The sequence below is a fragment of the Notolabrus celidotus genome, chromosome 19, assembly GCF_009762535.1.
Source record: "Notolabrus celidotus isolate fNotCel1 chromosome 19, fNotCel1.pri, whole genome shotgun sequence".
NCBI classification, from domain to species: domain Eukaryota; kingdom Metazoa; phylum Chordata; class Actinopteri; order Labriformes; family Labridae; genus Notolabrus; species Notolabrus celidotus.
Genome location: NC_048290.1, coordinates 177422 through 196914, shown reverse-complemented (window position 1 = coordinate 196914; position 19493 = coordinate 177422).

The following is a 19493-nucleotide window of genomic DNA, read 5'->3' as shown; positions in this document are numbered from 1 at the left end:
CACTAGAGTGTCTCCTGCAGTTCCTCCAGAGTCCACTAGAGTGTGTCTCGTGCAGTTCCTCCAGTGTCCACTAGAGTGTCTCCTGCAGTTCCTCCAGTGTCCACTAGAGTGTCTCCTGCAGTTCCTCCAGTGTCCACTAGAGTGTCTCCCGCAGATCCTCCAGAGTCCACTAGAGTGTCTCCTGCAGTTCCTCCAGTGTCTACTAGAGTGTGTCTCCTGCAGTTCCTCCAGAGTCCACTAGAGTGTGTCTCGTGCAGTTCCTCCAGTGTCCACTAGAGTGTGTCTCCTGCAGTTCCTCCAGAGTCCACTAGAGTGTGTCTCGTGCAGTTCCTCCAGTGTCCACTAGAGTGTCTCCTGCAGTTCCTCCAGTGTCCACTAGAGTGTGTCTCGTGCAGTTCCTCCAGTGTCCACTAGAGTGTGTCTCCTGCAGTTCCTCCAGAGTCCACTAGAGTGTGTCTAGTGCAGTTCCTCCAGTGTCCACTAGAGTGTGTCTCCTGCAGTTCCTCCAGTGTCCACTAGAGTGTCTCCTGCAGTTCCTCCAGAGTCCACTAGAGTGTGTCTCCTGCAGTTCCTCCAGTGTCCACTAGAGTGTGTCTCGTGCAGTTCCTCCAGAGTCCACTAGAGTGTGTCTCATGCAGTTCCTCCAGAGTCCACTAGAGTGTGTCTCCTGCAGTTCCTCCATAGTCCACTAGAGTGTGTCTCCCGCAGATCCTCCAGAGTCCACTAGAGTGTCTCCTGCAGTTCCTCCAGTGTCCACTAGAGTGTGTCTCCTGCAGTTCCTCCAGTGTCCACTTGAGTGTGTCTCCTGCAGTTCCTCCAGAGTCCACTAGAGTGTCTCCTGCAGTTCCTCCAGTGTCCACTAGAGTGTGTCTCCTGCAGTTCCTCCAGTGTCCACTAGAGTGTGTCTCCTGCAGTTCCTCCAGAGTCCACTAGAGTGTCTCCTGCAGTTCCTCCAGTGTCCACTAGAGTGTGTCTCCTGCAGTTCCTCCAGAGTCCACTAGAGTGTCTCCTGCAGTTCCTCCAGTGTCCACTAGAGTGTGTCTCCTGCAGTTCCTCCAGAGTCCACTAGAGTGTGTCTAGTGCAGTTCCTCCAGTGTCCACTAGAGTGTGTCTCCTGCAGTTCCTCCAGTGTCCACTAGAGTGTCTCCTGCAGTTCCTCCAGAGTCTACTAGAGTGTGTCTCCTGCAGTTCCTCCAGTGTCCACTAGAGTGTGTCTCGTGCAGTTCCTCCAGAGTCCACTAGAGTGTGTCTCATGCAGTTCCTCCAGAGTCCACTAGAGTGTGTCTCCTGCAGTTCCTCCATAGTCCACTAGAGTGTGTCTCCCGCAGATCCTCCAGAGTCCACTAGAGTGTCTCCTGCAGTTCCTCCAGTGTCCACTAGAGTGTGTCTCCTGCAGTTCCTCCAGTGTCCACTTGAGTGTGTCTCCTGCAGTTCCTCCAGAGTCCACTAGAGTGTCTCCTGCAGTTCCTCCAGTGTCCACTAGAGTGTGTCTCCTGCAGTTCCTCCAGTGTCCACTAGAGTGTGTCTCCTGCAGTTCCTCCAGAGTCCACTAGAGTGTCTCCTGCAGTTCCTCCAGAGTCCACTAGAGTGTGTCTCCTGCAGTTCCTCCAGTGTCCACTAGAGTGTGTCTCCTGCAGTTCCTCCAGTGTCCACTAGAGTGTGTCTCCTGCAGTTCCTCCAGAGTCCACTAGAGTGTGTCTAGTGCAGTTCCTCCAGTGTCCACTAGAGTGTGTCTCCTGCAGTTCCTCCAGTGTCCACTAGAGTGTCTCCTGCAGTTCCTCCAGAGTCCACTAGAGTGTGTCTCCTGCAGTTCTTCCAGTGTCCACTAGAGTGTGTCTCGTGCAGTTCCTCCAGAGTCCACTAGAGTGTGTCTCGTGCAGTTCCTCCAGAGTCCACTAGAGTGTGTCTCGTGCAGTTCCTCCATAGTCCACTAGAGTGTGTCTCCCGCAGATCCTCCAGAGTCCACTAGAGTGTCTCCTGCAGTTCCTCCAGTGTCCACTAGAGTGTGTCTCCTGCAGTTCCTCCAGTGTCCACTTGAGTGTGTCTCCTGCAGTTCCTCCAGAGTCCACTAGAGTGTCTCCTGCAGTTCCTCCAGTGTCCACTAGAGTGTGTCTCCTGCAGTTCCTCCAGTGTCCACTAGAGTGTGTCTCCTGCAGTTCCTCCAGAGTCCACTAGAGTGTGTCTCCTGCAGTTCCTCCAGTGTCCACTAGAGTGTGTCTCGTGCAGTTCCTCCAGTGTCCACTAGAGTGTCTCCTGCAGTTCCTCCAGTGTCCACTAGAGTGTGACTCTTGCAGTTCCTCCAGTGTCCACTAGAGTGTGTCTCCTGCAGTTCCTCCAGAGTCCACTAGAGTGTCTCCTGCAGTTCCTCCAGAGTCCACTAGAGTGTCTCCTGCAGTTCCTCCAGTGTCCACTAGAGTGTGTCTCCTGCAGTTCCTCCAGTGTCCACTAGAGTGTGTCTCCTGCAGTTCCTCCAGTGTCCACTAGAGTGTGTCTCCTGCAGTTCCTCCAGAGTCCACTAGAGTGTGTCTCCTGCAGTTCCTCCAGTGTCCACTTGAGTGTGTCTCCTGCAGTTCCTCCAGAGTCCACTAGTGTCTCCTGCAGTTCCTCCAGTGTCCACTTGAGTGTGTCTCCTGCAGTTCCTCCAGAGTCCACTAGAGTATGTCTCCTGCAGTTCCTCCAGAGTCCACTAGAGTGTGTCTCCTGCAGTTCCTCCAGTGTCCACTTGAGTGTGTCTCCTGCAGTTCCTCCAGAGTCCACTAGAGTGTGTCTCCTGCAGTTCCTCCAGTGTCCACTAGAGTGTGTCTCCTGCAGTTCCTCCAGAGTCCACTAGAGTGTGTCTCCTGCAGTTCCTCCAGTGTCCACTTGAGTGTGTCTCCTGCAGTTCCTCCAGAGTCCACTAGAGTGTGTCTCCTGCAGTTCCTCCAGTGTCCACTTGAGTGTGTCTCCTGCAGTTCCTCCAGTGTCCACTAGAGTGTGTCTCCTGCAGTTCCTCCAGTGTCCACTAGAGTGTGTCTCGTGCAGTTCCTCCAGAGTCCACTAGAGTGTTTCTCCTGCAGTTCCTCCAGTGTCCACTAGAGTGTGTCTCGTGCAGTTCCTCCAGAGTCCACTAGAGTGTTTCTCCTGCAGTTCCTCCAGTGTCCACTAGAGTGTCTCCTGCAGTTCCTCCAGAGTCCACTAGAGTGTCTCCTGCAGTTCCTCCAGTGTCCACTAGAGTGTGACTCTTGCAGTTCCTCCAGTGTGTCCACTAGAGTGTGTCTCACTAGAGTGTGTCTCCTGCAGTTCTTCCAGTGTCCACTAGAGTGTGTCCCCTGCAGTTCCTCCAGTGTGTCCACTAGAGTGTGTCTCCTGCAGTTCCTCCAGAGTCCACTAGAGAGTGTCTCCTGCAGTTCCTCCAGTGTCCACTAGAGTGTGTCTCCTGCAGTTCTTCCAGTGTCCACTAGAGTGTGTCTCCTGCAGTTCCTCCAGAGTCCACTAGAGTGTGTCTCCTGCAATTCCTCCAGAGTCCACTAGAGTGTCTTCTGCAATTCCTCCAGTGTCCACTAGAGTGTCTCCTGCAGTTCCTCCAGTGTCCACTAGAGTGTCTCCTGCAGTTCCTCCAGAGTCCACTAGAGTGTCTCCTGCAGTTCCTCCAGTGTCCACTAGAGAGTGTCTCCTGCAGTTCCTCCAGAGTCCACTAGAGTGTGTCTCCTGCAGTTCCTCCAGTGTCCACTAGAGTGTGTCTCCTGCAGTTCCTCCAGTGTCCACTAGAGTGTGTCTCATGCAGTTCCTCCAGTGTCCACTAATGTGTGTCTCCTGCAGTTCCTCCAGAGTCCACTAGAGTGTCTCCTGCAGGTCCTCCAGAGTCCACTTTCCAACTTATTACCCGGCTGTGTCCAATACTTGATTCTGATTGGCTGAAACCCTGTAACAATAGAAATACAACAATAGACATTTGGAAGAATGCAGATTTCAGGCCCTCCTGTTTTGGCTCCACCTTTCAGACCTGTTTTTTAAAAGAGCTCTCTCTTCTTTAAGAGTTTAAATCCTCTCTTGTTCACTTTCAGGTTTGTTCTTTTATAAAACCTTCTGTTCTGTGGATCCAAAATATAATCAGAGTCTCTCAGAGCCGCACGTTTGTCTCCAGAGAAACCGACTCTTGCTTTACGTGCCGATTGCGTTGAGTTGCAGCTTCTCCTCGGTGTCACTCGTCTCCTCTGCTGCCCTTCTGCTGACAGAGAACAAGGTCAGACCGTCACATGTGACAGACGCAGCAGCTGTTTGAATGAATGCAGACTGGTGGAGAAAAAGAAGGGTGAGAAAAGCAAAAAACATCCTGTTGTAACATCAGGCGCTGCTGGACTCAGCTCACAGAGAGCCACGGCGTCTGAGGTCTCATCTTAGATATGCAGAATTCAGTCAGAATGGAGTCCCGTGCATGACACAGGTTTGAAGATCATGAGTTAAATCACATTTTGCACGCAGAGAAACATTTTTTAAAGCAAAATCAATCATGAACCGAAGCTCGGTTTGATGCATGCTGGTGTGAGTCAGTCCCAGGTGAGCTCTTTGTCTTTCTCTGCAGGTAACAGGCTTGTTTGCTGTTTTATTCCCTCAAATTAAAATGCACTTACTCTCAGAACTTTCCAGAAGAGTGCCGAGTAAATGCATCTGACTTGAAATCCACGACCTTGAATCTTTTTCGGTGCTAAAAATGTCTCTTCAAATGGGATTACACACCAGAGAACAAGGCAGACAGTGACACGATGTGACAGTCTGCACCCTGTTCCACAAAGCGGGTTCACTGAGTCCCACATTAGAGAGGAACGAGACCCAAAGAGATGTTTACTGGAACTGTGTGAGGCTTTCCCACAACCTGTAACTACCTGTTAGGGTAGTACCAGAGAGGGGGAGGAGGAACACAGGGGTCTGTTTCTGTGGAGGGAGAATGTAGGAGGACGTTTCAGGGGATGAAAGATGAATGCAAATATATACAAACTTACTGAAGTCACAGTGAGGATGTTGAAACAGTCTCATGCTTAATTCAATATTACCTTCTGACACAGTGATCATCTTAAAGTCATGTTGACATGGATCACATATCTGTGGTTGTTTGTAGCTGTTAACATTTACATCCAGAATCAAAGAGTATTTCTGATCTATATGATAAACGGTCGGGGGTCCATATCTGGTGTTTTATTTTGAAATGGATGTTACATGTCATCCTTGTGCCTGACTTCCTGTCCAGGTCGTATCTTTAGCGGCGTGGTGTAGGAGGAGTTTCTATTCTTGTATATCTATTTTTATTAATTTTCAAAGTGGACATCAACAACAACAACAACAACAAAAAACAGAAACTAGAAAGACATAAAAACGGTCCTCTTGGGGGGGGTGGGGTGGTGCGCAGCTGGGGGGGTGTTACTACGGCAGCCATTGGGGTGTCCCTCCATGCCCCCGAGGCCTGGTCCATCAGTCGCAGGGCGTGGGTGGGGGGCGTGGCTGGGGGGAGTGGTCGGGCCGTCTGGGGGGGGCAGGTGGGATTGGCCCTGCCACCTCCGCCCTCCCCCCGCTCCGGCGCGCCGGTTGGTGGGCTCTGGTCCTGGTCCTGCCCGTCTGCCTGGCTGTCTGCTCCTGGTGCCGGGCCCCCTCGGCCCTGGTGGCTCCTTTGGCTCCGTCTTGGGGGGCTGTGGGGGCGGTGTTGTGGGGGTGTCCCTTGGGGGGGCTGCGAGATCTCTCCCCCCTCGCCCCCCTTTCCTCCTACTGGGTGACCTGGGGGTCGCCCTGGGTGCTCCGGCGGTACCTGCTTGCTTCCGGTCTGGGTCCTTGGCTCGTCCCCTGGCCTGGGTCTCCCGCGGCGGGTTGGGTCCTTCGGTCTGACTGCTCTCGCGGCCCGGATGCCGAGCCGTACCGCTCGGCTGGTCTGACCCAAGTGGTTTCATCTGCACCAGTGGTGGTCTTGTTACACAAATAGAACACAGCACGGCGGCAACCCTCTGACCCAAGCTTCAGTAATGATTGTGGACACTAAGGGTTGCTTCATCATTAGGATCACCACAAGGATTTCTTTTTTGGCATCATGGTGAGATGGTCCCTCTCCATCTAAGTGTGTTAGGTCTCTCTCTCCTTCTCTCTCCCTGTCCCTTTGTATATCCTTATGTAATCTTTCTTTCACTTTCTCTTATTTTTTTTATTTTTATTTTTTTATTTTTTTGGCCCACCTAGGTGTGCACGCCCTCTTTTACAAAAAAAAGAAGAAAAAAAAAGAAAAGAAAAAGAAAAAAAAAGAAAGACATAAAAACAACAACAAAAAAACAGCAACAACAACAACACACATCAGTACAAGACAAAGAAGATAAAAGACGAAAAAGACAGAACACTAAAACAATCCACAAGATACAAACAAAACAAGACAAGAAGACAATAACCCGACAGCCCCCAGATCAAGACTCACAACCAGACAGCAACACCCTATAGCACATGCCGCTCAAGTAGCAAAACACACACTGGCAAAGAGGTGAACATATACAAGGCATCGTGCCACCAGCCCTTCCCAAAGAGGGCTAACCCGCCAAAACAGCAAAAGGGGATGGGAAAATGCAATTCTTATTTATAAAATAGGGTTCAGATTGAGAGGTACTCCGCCTTTTTGTAACAAATCTGTCTTTTCATTGGGTAGATAAACTAAGACTGGTTGCCACATTTCAAAAAAATATCTGTTGTTCCCTGTTAGAATGACCCTTTAGCGGCTGGAGGATACAGCAGGCATGACGAACAAAATCATAGGCGGTGGTTCAGGTGTACCACATACGGGTTTATTGAACAGACAGCCACAGTGACATCAGACACCAACCAACACCGACACAGACAGTTTAGAACTGGCACCTTTTATAGTGTGGCACTAATTGGCCTCCTGGACCAAACCATCTGGAGGTGTTCACAAATTATTTATTCTACTCTCCCTTAACTTAGACCCCTTCCCCTGTTCCTGACTTTATGTCCACAATATTAACCACATTTCATAATTCCCACATTTCCTAAAATACATCTAAAACATGCCCTTTAATTAATTCCCCTGCACCGCCAAATTCAGACTCCCCCCTGACCAATTTGTGCTCTGGTCCCACCCCGGAACCTTTATCTGGGTGTCCGTTCCTCTGGGAATCTTTTAACCGGAACACCCTGGAGCGGACACAGAACAGCAACCCCAGGTAAGTCAAACAAACAATTTCGACCTATTTGCACTACCGCCCTGGCACATTTTAACGTTAAAGGGGACATATCACGCTTTTTTCATCAATATATATTGGTCTAAGAGGTCCCCAAAACATGTCTTTAAAGTTTATGCTCAAAAAAACACTTTGAAATCAGATTCTGGTCTGCCTGAAAAGTCGTTTTCTTCAGCAGTCCTCAGAACACTCTGTTTTCCCTCTGACCACGCCCCCTCAGGAAGTGGGTGTGGCCTCGGCTGTCCAGCACGTTGATCTAATGTTTACATGTTGGCTGAATATACACGGCTGCTCAGAGATCGGGTTACTTCAACCCTCTGAATCTGATCCAGAATCTGATCCTGACGGAGAGGCGCCTGCAGCAGGACCTTTTCTGAACCATTGGTCACAGATTTAGTGTTTCTTGTTGTTTTATTTGTCAGCATGTTGACGTGTGTCTTGGTACACAGCTACCAACATGTAGCTATGTGGCTATGCTAACTAGCGCTAGCACTTTTCCATGATAAATAAAAATCATCCACTAGATCTTCAAATCTGCAGACGTGGGGAGTAAAACCGACCTTTGTGTTTATTAAGACAGCCTACAACTAGCATGCCTCCCTCCTAAGCTCCTTGTTAGCACACATGTGTGCAGGGAATGAAAAACGGAGGGGGGATTCAGTATTATTTTATACAGTCTATGGGCTGAACAAGCTCCGAGCTCTGACTTCCTGTTACAGACCGGATATTGTTGTTACGTAACAAAAACACTGAAGTCTGAAACGGCTCGTTTCACACACATTTACAGAAAGGTGGAGAAATCAGAACAGGGGCAGAATGGATTTTTTTCATTCTCGGGGGGTTTGTAGACATGCCAGGGACACATATTTCAGGTAAAGAACCATTAAAAAGTCAATTTTGCATGATATGTCACCTTTAATACGACCGCACATATTCCTAAACACTGCACACATGATTACTTATTGCTGACGTTAAACATCGTCTCGCGGAACCTTCTAACTCTCCTCTCTTCTTCAGGCGGAGCAGCGCCCCCACGCCAGCAACCCCCGGACCACTACACCTCAACCACACACTATGGTTTGCCTAACTCCGGCTTAATTCCTTAATCAATAAATAACAACAACAAATGTGCAAATACGCAATGCGCAAATGTACTGTGCAAAGATCGCTAATAAAGTGCAAAGTGCCATCAATACTGTGTGTTGTTTATTAAAGTGCAGTGAGCCCAAACCCTTGTGCAATATTTACAATACAACAGCCGTCCGTCATGAGTAACGAAGGCTCTTTGTTACATTCCCTTTTAACTTTGAGGAGAGGCTCTCCATTGGAATTATTTATTTATTAGTTTATTTGACAGGGGCCATGCAAAACAAAAACTGTCAAGCCAGAGTTAGCTATAAGCTAATTTACATCTGTGGTCCCTGGGCAGGAAGATGTTAACAAATGTACAATACTAACAAAAAAAACATACTAGCATTTAAAACAACACACACAGTCCATCACTAATAACAACACATTTAAAATGACATTTCATTGTCTCTAATTTGATGCATTCAGATGATCACATGATTGTTTTTCCTTGAGCCATAACTTCACTTCACTTTTAAAAACACTGAGGCTTGTACAGTCTCTAATGTGAGTCAGGATTGAGTTCCATTTTCCTGCTGCTCTGACTGAAAATGCAGACTGTCCAAATGCAGTCTTCCTACGTTTAGCTGAACAGTCTCCTCTTGCTGACGCCCTGGTCTCCCTAAGATTGTTCCTGCAGAGTAACACACATTGTTTAAGTGGTGGTGGGGCCTGATCATGAATTAGTTTATACATCAGACACATATCTGCATTACAAAAAAAACTGTCAAGGGTCATTAAGTTATATTTCGTAATGATTTTACAGTGGTGGTACTTCCTTGGTTTTTTATCTAGAGTTTTCAGTGACTGTTTGTAGAGGGTGTATAGTGGTTTTAGAGTGGTTGCTCCAGCCTGAGACCAGCTCGTGGCACAGTAAGATAAATGAGAAAAAATCATTGAGTGCATGTATAGTTTAGCAGCGGCCAAAGGTAACTGATGCCTGACATGTCTGACATGACCTTGTATATTTCTCTGTACCTCTGTGTCACTGTTGGTGGTTTGTCCTTGATCCACTGAAACAAAATACACCTTCTTGCTAGTAGAAACAGTTTCATTAAAAGGGTGTATTGTGATTGATTAAGATCTAGACCATCTTGTGGAAACCCCAACAGAAACAATGCAGGTTCAAGTTTAATTTTTTTGTTTAAGATTGAATTTACCTCTTTTCTAATGTTTTTCCAGAACCGTGCTTTCATAGGGCACTGCCATATTAGGTGAAAGTAAGTTCCCACCTCCTTCTGACATTTCTTGCAGAGTGGAGATATATTAGGCAAGGCAAGGCAAGGCAAGGCAAGGCAAGGCAAGGCAAGGCAAGGCAAGGCAAGGCAAGGCAAGGCAAGGCAAGGCAAGGCAAGGCAAGGCAAGGCAAGGCAAGGCAAGGCAAGGCAAGGCAAGGCAAGGCAAGGCAAGGCAAGGCAAGGCAAGGCAAGGCAAGGCAAGGCAGCTTTATTTGTATAGCGCATTTCATACACGAGGGCAACTCAATGTGCTTTACATTAACACATTAAAAGCATTGGAGACATTCAGACAAGCATAAAAGAACAGAATTAAAATGACAAATATGATAAAACAGAAAAGAAAAGGAAAATTAGAAATATATTAAAAATTACATTACAATTTTAATTTAAAGAGAGTTAAAATAATCTAAGATAGGAAGGCAGAGGCAAATAAAAAAGTCTTAATCTTTGATTTAAAAGAGGTGAGAGTTGGAGCAGACCTACAGCTTTCAGGGAGCTTGTTCCAGATATGTGGAGCATAATGACTAAACGCTGCTTCACCATGTTTCGTTCTGACTCTAGGGACTGAAAGCAGACCAGTACCTGATGACCTCAGAGGTCGAGGTGGTTCATAAAGTAGTAGCAGATCAGCAATGTATTTTGGGCCTAAACCATTCAGTGCTTTATAAACCATCAGCAGGATTTTAAAGTCTATTCTCTGACAGACAGGAAGCCAGTGTAGAGATCTAAGAACTGGAGTAATGTGGTCTACTTTTTTGGTCCTTGTTAGGACTCGAGCAGCAGCACTCTGTATGAGCTGCAGCCGTCTGATGGACTCTTTAGGGAGTCCTGTAAAGACCCTGTTACAGTAGTCTAGTCTGCTAAAGATAAATGCATGGACCAGTTTCTCTGCATCCTGCTGAGACATGAGTCCTTTAATCCTTGATATATTCTGAAGGTGATAGTAGGCTGACTTTGTAATTGTCTTAATGTGGCTGCTGAAATTAAGGTCTGAGTCTATGACTACACCAAGGTTTCTGGCTTGGTTTGAACATTTCATCATTGCAGATTGGAGCTGAGCAGTAACCTTAGTAATACCTTAGTAATATTAGAGCTACATTTATTTAGAAACTGAGGTGTACGTTGAATCCTATGGAGGATTCGGTACTGGCTTTCCTTCAGACGATTACATGTAAAGATTTTATTTGACATTGAGAATAACTCTGACCCCTCTTTAGGACTTGGTTGGATTTTGAGGTCCTTCTCCCACATGCTGGTGATTTTATCAATGCTACTGTATATTGGTCAAGGGATTGCAACTTCTGATAGAAAAGAGCAATACACTTTTTAGAAATATTTGGAGTTAGTAAGAATGTGTCAAAAGGGCTCCTGATGTATTTATCATTCGGAAACTTGCAAGTTGTTAAAATAAGTTTTCTAATCTGCAAATATGCGAAAAAATTTGAGGAGGATATTCCAAATTTGTCCTGAAGCTGCTGGAAGGACATAATTGCTTCTGCTTCAAACAAGTCTCCTATTGTTTTAACACCTTTTTAAAAACACATGTACCTGGTCCAGGTGGAAAGTGATTGTTATTAATTATTGGTTCAAGGGGTGAGGTGACGTTCTTATGGCCAATCAGTTTTGAAATGTCGTGCCAAGTTTTAATTGTGTTGAATGTGATTACATTTTTTTTAATATCTGTTGGGAGCGGAACATTACTAGATAAGAAACACAGTCGTGAATGTGGGTGACAGCACCAGGAGTCGGTATGAGCATGACAAGCCCAGTTGTAATACAGAAGGTTTGGCATTGCTATCCCCCCTCTGTCTATGGGTAATTGTAATGTTTTCATTCTTACTCTTGCTTTCCTCCCATGCCACAAAAATCTAGAAATGAATTTTTCGATATCACCAATGGTGGTTTTTGTAAAGCAGAGAGGGAGCATCTGCATTGGATAAAGAAGCCTTGGTAGTATGTTCATCTTTATCAGGCTTGCTCTGCACATCCAAGATAAAGGTAGATCCATCCAACGGCTTAAATCTGTTTTCATTCCTCTGACAATATTTGCAAAATGTTCTTTGTAGAGATGATTAAGATTTGCAGATACTCTAACTCTGAGGTAAGTAATGCCAGATGGTGACCACTTGAATGGGAAGTCAGCAGGTTGGTTGAAGGACCCTAATGGGAGGGCTTCAGATTTCTCCAAGTTAATTTTGTAGCCTGAGATTTTAGAAAATGGATTTATCACCGAGAGGATTGCTGGGATTGAAGACTCAGGTTTTTTAACAAAAAGTAAAATATCATCCGCATAGAGCGCAATTCTGTGGTCCGCTCCTGCCAGCTCAACTCCATTCATTTCCTTATGGTTCCTAATCATTTCTGCCAGGGGTTCAAGAGCAAGAGCAAAGAGAAGGGGTGAAAGGGGGCAGCCTCGGCGTGTCCCTCTCTGAAGATAGAGGGGGTCTGAACAGCGTCCATTGACAAGAAGGAGTTTCTATTCTAATTCAAAGTAAAATAGTCAGGGTGTCGCTTGGTACCCAAATGTAAACATGGAGGAGGCGGAGCTTATAAGCTATAAGCTATAGGAAGGAATGAAGAAGGAACAACTGCGGATCAAGGGAGCACTTAAAACCTGCGGTTACCCCAACTGGGCCTTCATCAAGACCTCCAACAGAGAGGAGAACAGCAACAAACGATGAAGCATCGTTATTCCATACCTGTCTGGGGTCTCTGAGAAACTGGTTCATCACAAGGACAGAACACCTCAGCACAAACTGAGTAATGTAGTTTATGCCATACAGTGTAACAAGACTGCAGGGGACTGAACAACCTCTCCACAGACGCATGGCCCAACACAGAAGAGCCAGCTCCTCAGGCCAGGACTCTGCACCTCAAGGACAAGGGACACTCCTTTGAGGACAGCAAGGTTCAGATCCTGGACAGAGAAGAGCGTTGGTATGAAAGAGGGGTGAAGGAAGACGTCTATGTTAAGCTTGAACACCCTTCTCTTAACAGAGGTGGTGGACTAAGACAACATCAGTCTCCTACATGCAATGCTGTTTTGAAATTTCTGGTAATTCTGGAGCCAGACTCAAGTGGATCCTCCATGAACTGCAGTTTTTAGCACTTCCACATTGGACTCATATTTTTAGACCGGAGGTTGCCGCTTGGTGGAGATGAACAGGAAGCTGCTGTCGCCCTCTAAAACATGGCGGTCATCATTTGGAGTTGAGAAGGCTCAATCCCACAAAAGTCTGTGTTTGCATGTTCACAGATTTCTGCTCACAGAGACTTTTAAACATTTGTTCCTTTTTGTGAAACTACTTTGCATTTCAGATTTGGCTCCATTCAATAAAAAATTCAAAGAAATCTGTAAAAATGTAAAAAAGGAAGAGCTGTGACTCATGTGGAGAGCTGTTAGCCTTGCACTTCATGTGTGAATGAATTCCTCACTCAGTTATTTCCAGGAATGAAAGGACAGAAACCGCCTGAGAGACTTTAAGGTGCTGTGAAGCGTCGCCATGAAACTTGAAAAGTGTGATTTCCTGCAGTGAGTGTTTCTCAGTGAGCAGGATGACCGAGTGACTGCTCGTGGAGAAGTGAACCAGTGATGGATTCTGTTGGCTGCAGCACTTGATGTTGTGTCAATATCTGCAGGTTTCACTCTCTCTCTCTCTCTTTGAATGTTTCCTGTCGACGTGTCAACACCAGCAATAAATAAACAATCTGTCAACATGATTTGACATTCAGTAGTAGGATAAATCTCAGTGATTGTTGCGTCCTCAGAGACGTTCTGTGTCCTGGTTCTCTAAATGTAGTGAACAGTTTAGACAGACGTAAACAGAGACGATGCTTTTAAACATCAGAGAGAGAAAACACCAAACCATGATGATCTCCTGCTGGAGGCAGACGGACAGACCACACTCAAAAAAGCAGCATGGTGTCTGTTTAATCAACAGAAGTACAACATGTAACTTCTATTATATTAATTCATGTTTAGGGGTTAAACATTTTTAATTCATGTAGTTTTAACACGACATGCAAAATCCTTCAAACTACAAGACTGCATTAAAGCTGGGGTTGGTAGTCATGGAAAACTAGCATGAATTTGAATGTAGCATGTCCTCAGGACTCTGTCTAACCCCTCCCCTCCTCCAAAACGACGACCCCCCCCGCTCACATGAACACCGCTGATTCACGACCTCATGATGGTGACTGATTCAAAACCGGTCCTCACCAAAACATTCTCATAGTGAAAGTTAAAAACACAAACAAACATGGCTGCTGTTAGCACTCACAACTGTCATGCTAGCATTATCCAGTTGTCATGATGACACGATATCAGGAGTAAAGTTATAACACATGTATAACACTGTAACAACTCTACTGTTTGTTAAACCTGTTCAGATGTTCTTAATTCCTACAGTGTTGACAGTCAGTGAAGGCATCAGGAGAGGTGTAGAGTGTGTGAGCGGGAGAGAGGAGAGACAAGAGGAGAAGTTCTTCATTCATTCAAACATTGATTGTTGCTTTGTTGGTTGGCGTGGTAACGGCCGACAGTGACCGGTTATTAAAGGTCAACGTGTTCACCAATCGGCTCGTCATCACTACAGCGTCCGGACGGACGCTACAGTACATCTACATTTCTGTAGGACTTACTGAATGTCATTCATTCTTCTGCTTGTCAGAGCCCCCGTGGTGAGAGCTTTTTAGACTCTGATCCGGACTACAGTCCTGAGGAAAGACCCTCATGGGGTCAGAGGGGACAGACCCGAGGTGGAGCGAGAGGGGCAGTCAGTAGAGTCAGGGGAAGCAGAGGCAGGGGACGGGGAGTGAACGCCGGGGACATGGACGCTCTGCAGGAGGCGGGCAGAACGGCAGGATGGGGTCTGATTGGTTTCATAATTGGACCCTAATGACGGTGATTGGTTGGTGTTTCCCAGGTTTACTCCGGCTGTAGAGAGCAGCTTCTTTTACCTCTTTTTTAAGAACACATTATGTATTGATTACCATCAGGACATAAAGATCATTTTAACCAGGAGAACACAAAGAGGATCTAAATCTGAACACCAACCCCAGCTTTGACTGACGATGGTGTGGAGGAGAGAGAGGAGAGTGATTGGTAAATGTGTTAACTTCCACTGGATCCGCTCTAATGTGTTCTTGCTCCTTCTCAGCTCCGACAATCCGTAGCCCTCTACAGCAGATACCCAAGACTTCTATTTCTGCTGGATGTCCCTGAGAGGCCCCCCTTCCTGAGGGGAACCTAAACTAAACCACACTGTATCTTAACCAGACGCTAAAGGGAACTTGAACTGGTACCAAGGGTTAGCTTCAGTGTATCACCTCCGGGGATGGGGGCCTGTGAGTCTTGGATCGGGGGTCTTCCCTGAATGATAAACTCAGGAGTTGTCACGTCTTCAAAGTGTCACCAGAAGCTTGACTTGGTGAAATCATCAGATTTCATTTCACTGTTTCTAAATGTTGTTCTGTTTTTCAGTGTCTGGTGTTTTGGCACGAGGCTCATCGAAGGATAAAACTTCTCCTCCAAATCATCCAGGGAGTAGAATCGTTGTGCCATCTGGGTTAATGTGACTTTATCTTGTGTTTCATATGAAAACAGGATGAATCTGTTTCCTAGCAACTGCTCTAATAGATGTGACTCTCCCGTACCCCAGTTACAGCGAGAAGCTTTTAAAGATGTCACTTTGGAGATGTTGAGGAAACATGAACACAGATCTGCGCTCTGTCAATCTCACACGAGTCCTCAGAGCGCTCAGCAAACATTGACTTTACCTGAGCTCCACTGAGAGCAGGAACCAACACGCTGTCAGAACATGAGGCGTCTTTAACCGCAGGAACTTTACCCAGGAACTACGACCGGGGGAACCAGGGTCTACATGTAGTTCAGGGGTAGATAGTCTCCCCCCTAAAAAGCCCCTGCTAGGGGGGTAGTACTTTTCAAAGATCCCTGGACTTTCAGGGGGCGGGGCCTGCAATGCTGAACGTGTCTGATTGGTAGATTAACTCAGTGTTTTATTCCTCCCTCCGTCCACAATAACATCACACACATCTGTGATTCTCTTGATTTCTCTTTCTTTCATTAGTTTTTATTTGTTCTATCTTTTTTGTATGTGTGTGTACTTTTCAAAAGAAGAAGCTGTGATTCTCTTGATTTAGCAGCTTGTAACAGTAGTCTTCTCTCAGCCCACCGTGAATGCGTCTCTCCTCCCGGTGTTCCGGTTTTAAAAGTGACCCTGTAAACTGGAGACCTTCAGCTGAACGTGTCAGTGTTTGTGGAGTTTACACAGCTGTTGAAACTTTTTTGTCAAATTTTTTTGTCAAAATTTTGTTTGTCAAATTATTTTTTGCCAAAAATTTTTTTGTGAAATTTTTTTTTGGTCAAAATTTTTTTTGTCAAAAAAATTTTTGTCAAAAATTTTTTTTTCAATTTTTTTTTTCAATTTTTTTTTTCAAAAATTTCTTTTTCAAAAAATTTTTTTTTCGAACATTTTCTTTTTCAAATTTTTCTTTGTAAAATTTTTTTTAGTAAAATTTGTTTTTGTCAATTTTTTTTTTGTCAATTTTTTGTCAAAGTTTATGAGGGATGCATGGCCGGCTGAGAGTCTCCAGTTAACAGGGTCGCTGTTTAAACCAGAACACCGGCCGATCTCTGCGATCACGGCTTTTTGAGTGCCAAAGGATTTTAAAGGCGTGTTGAAACGTCTTTGCTACTCGCGCTTATCTCCTCTCACGTGTTGATTCAGTGAATCCATCTGTGATGAAATATAGCACCATCTAAAACAGACCAGCTGAGTCTCTACACGCTAACAGGCTAACTGTTGTGTTGCTCATAATGATACCTGCCTGTCCGTCTGCTTCTATGGTGTCATCTGTGATGAATGGCATTCCTCTTTGTGTTACTGCCCTCTACTGGTCTGGTGGTGTAGTGCATTTACTTTGTTTCCTCCATACGTCACTGGCCTGATTTACACAATCTACTCGGGACTTCAGCCCACGGTCCAAACACAGACAACAATGGGGGACCAGGAACCTTTGAGTTCAGGGGGAAGTAGTTCTGGGGGCTAAAAGACCCCGGGACTCTTGATCGAATTGGATGAAGATGCTGAGTAACGTTGAAGGGTTGATGATGTTCTCACAGCAAGTCCAGGGTTTGATAAGAAGCGAGACCTTCTCTTCCAGGTGATCTCAGCTTGTTTGTTTGTTCACATCCTGCACGTGATTTGAACCAAAGATCTCACCCTGCATGTTTTTAACTCTGCATCCCTCATTGTAAATCTTTGTGCTGTGAAGGATGTGAAGTACATCCCTTCCCCTGACACGGATCCTGCAGCATGGTTCAGACGTTAAAACGGTCTGGTTTACTGTTGTCGGTCATAAAGAGACGTCAGTATTAGTTTGAGTCTGTTTCAGAACCTGTCCAGAGCAGCTTAGAGAGAAAGGAGAATCCTCTGACATTGTTTAAATGTAGCTTTAACAAAAGGAGTCTTTAAACGCGTCACATCCTCCTGAACAGATGCTCCGTGTGTCTTTAACCGTCTCCATCAGCCGTCACTCAGAGGTTTCTTGTTTCCTCTTCGTCTGTCGTCATCCTCGCTCTCTCACGGCGCTCCCAAGGTTAACCTTTGAAGCAAACATGCACACCTTGATGTTAAAACACAGTAATGAAGGGACTCAGGGGGGGGTTAGTCTGTATTCAGGACCTCATGGGGACACTTTAAGCTCTTTGCTTTTGGTTTCCTGAAGTTTCTTCTTCTTCTGCTGTTAATTAGCGTGATTTCAAAGAGGAAGGCGCCCTCACAGGTCGGTCCGTCTAAATGAGCGCTGACACAGAAGAAGAAGAAGAAGAAGAAGAAGAAGAAGAAGAAGAAGAAGAAGAAGAAGAAGAAGAAGAAGAAGAAGAAGCTGTTGAATTCCCTGGATGAATGGATTTAAAGACTCCCTCTGTTTGTCTCTTCTCCTTTACCTGTTTATTTAATACATTTTTAAGAAGCAGCGTTTTCACCTTTTGGCACATCCTTCAGCGAATCAGAGTGTGTGTGTGTGTGTGTGTTCCTGTGTGTGTGTGCAGAGATAGTGTGTGGATGAGCTTTGTGCGCACACCGGAGCGTGATTGATTATATTCGATAGAGAAGCGTAACAATTTGAAGCTCGGCTGTGGAAGTACCTGTCAGGCTCAGATAAGCTTTAAAAGAAGAAGAGAGGGAGAAAGGAGAGAATACAGAGAGAGAGAAGGAGGGGCGGAGAAATAATAAGGAAGAGCAGATTTCTCATTAATGGGAGCGTCTTTTAAAGAGCAGTAAGAGCTCTGATTATTCAGCCATTAGAGGATAGCCTGTTTAAAGAGGAGGGGGGGGGGTGTTTGGTGAACCTGGTCTCAGAGTTTAGGGAAAAACACTCCAATCTTTGCGTTTAACAGACTGGTCTTAAATCTGGGGTTGGTGTTCAGATTTAGATCCTCTTTGTGTCCTGATGGTGATCAATACATGATGTGTTCTTAAAGAAGAGGTAAAACAAGCTGCTATCTACAGCCGGAGGAAACCTGGGAACCTGAGGAAATGCTACATTCAAATTCATGCTACCAACCCTAGCTTTAATGCAGAGGCAAGATGGCCATGACATGTGTAGCCTAGCTTAGCACAAAGACTGGAAGCAGGGGGAAAGTGTTAGCCTAGCTCAAAACAAAAACACCCTCCAAGAAAACTCACAAATCACAACAACGCTGCACGTTCCTTTAAATGACTGAATTCATCGCTCGGCTCTGCAGAGACTCTGACCCTCTTTCTGCTCCTGGGTTTGATGCACCTTTTCAAAAAGTGCGAGAACGTGTAGCTGCGCTGTGATTGGACCCCGTCAGCTTCAGACAGAAAGGAACTTAAAGTTTGATAAACTTATTCAGAGAGAGTAGATTAGTAGATCATTTTTGGTTGCCTGTTCACACCAGAGCAGATTTTTAAAGTGCTGCTGCTGACTTTTAAAATTGTAAATGGTTTGGCACCCTCTTACCTCACCGACCTGGGGGATCCATATGTGCCTGCTCAGGCACTTCGCTCTCAGGGGACCGGCCTTTTAAGGGTCCCTAAGGTCCGTAAAAAGACTCTTGGTGAGCGGGCCTTTTCGTTCTGTGCTTCCACTCTATGGAACAGTCTCAGTGGATGTATTAAAGGCAAAGCTGAAGACCCAGCTGTTTACTGCTGTTTACAGCTGATGTTTCTTATGTTGTGTCTTTGTCTGTTATTGTTTTTAAGCTTTGTAAAGCACTTTGATCAAAAGCTCTATAAATACAATTATTATTATTATTATTATTAGAGAAAAAAAGATGTACCATGAAATGTAAAAGTGAGAGGCATACAGTGCTTCACATGGAGCATTTAAACAGATATTTCCCTTTTTGGGGGTGGAGACCAAAAACAGAGCCAGAAGAGGTAGAATATCAGGCGGCCATTGTAGAAAATAAAGAAACAGAGGAGAAGAGTGATAATTAAAGATTAAAGGCACACGTTAATGAGAGAAGAGTCTCAAACTTGTGAGGAAAACCTTGTTGCCTCTCACTGTTGCACATCAGATGCTGCTGCCACACTCCACCTCTGAAAATCTTAATTTTCAGTCAGATAAAAAGCTTCACTGACGAGAGATTCAAACCAGTTCAGTGGACAGAATGAGAACAGTATTCTGAGAGAAAATCCACCAGCAAGAAAAGAGAAGAGGAGAGGTGTTTCATCATTTACAAATAAATTCTTTAAAAATGTGATTTCCTGCTTTGTTTTTTCTCATGTTGTCTCTCATAGTTGAAGTGAACCTCTGATGAAAATTACAGACCTCTCTCATCTTTCTAAGTAGGAGAACTTTCAAAATCAGTGGCTGACTAAATACTTTTTTGCCCCTCTGTATATCGCCTATAGACTTTTAAAAGGGTCAATTT